The 1,821-nt window shown below is 43.4% G+C and overlaps 1 long non-coding RNA gene across 1 annotated transcript in view; it reads right to left on the bottom strand.

Moving 5' to 3' along the window:
- Window positions 1-742: 742 nt before the first annotated feature.
- LOC115071717 overlaps window positions 743-1,821 on the bottom strand; it is a 4,811-nt gene continuing 3,732 nt past the window's right edge. The window contains exon 4 of the long non-coding RNA XR_003850804.1: window positions 743-876. This is a non-coding gene — a long non-coding RNA (uncharacterized LOC115071717). The remainder of the gene's footprint in view (window positions 877-1,821) is intronic.

The raw sequence follows: 1,821 nt of genomic DNA, 5'->3' as shown, positions 1-1,821 counted from the left end.
GGGGGATGCAGTTAAGGTCAGATTAGGAAGTGTCATTTAGACTTTCTGGCTATTATTTTGAATGAAATGGGAAGATACGGAAGTCTTTGAGCAAAGCAAAGAAAGAATCTGACCTGCTTTAATAGGATGGCTGTAAGTATATTAATTACATATATAAACTGTATAGTAAAAACTAATACAGATAAGAAATTAGCCCTGCCATTTTGTCAAATAGTAAACCCATAATAATACGGTCGTCCTTCCCAAGCCTTATCTTCACAGGATGCATTCCAAACCCTCCAGTGACTGTTAAAGCATATAGTAGGTGTTTTCCTATATATGTATCTATAATAAGGTTTAATATGATAATATTAAGCATAATATAAGGGTAATAATAATGAAATAGAATAACAATATACTGTAATATATGCTACATGAATGCTTTCTCTTTCCCTCAAAGTTTCCTTTTCACTCTACCCAGCCTTCTTCTTGTGATGATGTCATGCCAAGTGACAAATGGGCAGGTAGTGAACACAGTGTGGCTACAGTGGACGATGCCTGTCCTAGGGGAAAAGTAGCTTAACATCATTATACTCCTCACAACAGAGCACAATTTACAACCTCTGAATTATTCAGTTATTTATTTTAACATTTTCAAACAGTGACTGACTACAAGTAACTTGTAAGAAAGGAAAATCATCAAGAAGGGGAGACGACTGTCACAATAGAAACAGAGGTCAAGGTTAAAACGAATGTTAGAGTTAAAATGGCGAGGTCCTGGAACACAGGATGAGAAATAAAAGTTTGCTTCTGGGTATGATCAGATTAGAAGAACAGGGTTTTCAGGAAAACACAGTGCCCAAGGTCAGCTGGATGCTCCCACAAAACCCTCTTTCCCTGGAAAAAGAATGCAAAAAACAAAGTGTCAATGGCCCCTGCACATATTCTTGCTTCTAATGCAGCTAATCGTAGCAGACTACATTTTAGTTAGGGACAGCTTTTTCCTGTGCCAGGGAGACCACCATAGACTGCCCTCCAGATAGTATATGTCAGTGTAGGGCCTGCGCTATGAGGAACCATGGGAAACCACGGCTACATCAGTGCCACGGTGGTGGGAGCCAGCTTCCCACCATAGTACAGCCACAAGCTGGTCACGTAAGCATGAGAACAAAGAGAGCACGGTCTGATTAACAGCTAGCAGACCCCACCAGGGTCTCAGACCAGCAACACCTGCAAGGCGGGCAGCAGCATCTCCAGCCAGGGCAAACCGCCAACAGTGAAGGCCAAAAGTTAGCAAGCACGGCAGAGATGAAGGGGACTTCAAAGCTGTCCAGGCCCCTAACTGAGCAAGCAGCATATGAACAGCATGTGATACCTCCCTTGTTGAGCCAGGGGACTCGCACAGTGTAGGCCCTCCACTGGATCAACTTGTGGTATGTTCAGAGAATCAACCAATCTCAATAGAAATGGCATCAGTCTTTGTCCAGTTTCTGCTTTAAGTCTGTAACATGCCCTTACAAAGCAGCTCTGTGGGTTTTCCCCTCCCTTACGGCCCCTTCCCGTGGGAGTTCATCTAACTGTGGGTACAACCCTCCCTTGGATCCCCTCAGCTGCACTGCTTACTCCCTGGAATCTTTAAATCCTTCATCTTTAAGCTTTCTCTCTATCATAAAACTCCTTTTTAAAAGTCAGCTTGGTTTTTGTCCATGAATTTCATCCGTCCATTGATTTGGTGGAAGTTTTGTGTGACCTTGAGTCTCCAGGGTCCTAATTCCTGAATTATGCACACTGGAGCCAAGAAAGTCTTTGCTCTTCAAGATAGTTCTCCGCGCCCCCCCCCCC

This window comes from Nannospalax galili, unplaced genomic scaffold (assembly GCF_000622305.1).
Source record: "Nannospalax galili isolate Female #2095 unplaced genomic scaffold, S.galili_v1.0 scaffold841, whole genome shotgun sequence".
Classification (NCBI taxonomy): domain Eukaryota; kingdom Metazoa; phylum Chordata; class Mammalia; order Rodentia; family Spalacidae; genus Nannospalax; species Nannospalax galili.
This window is presented reverse-complemented; position numbering and strand designations above follow the sequence as displayed.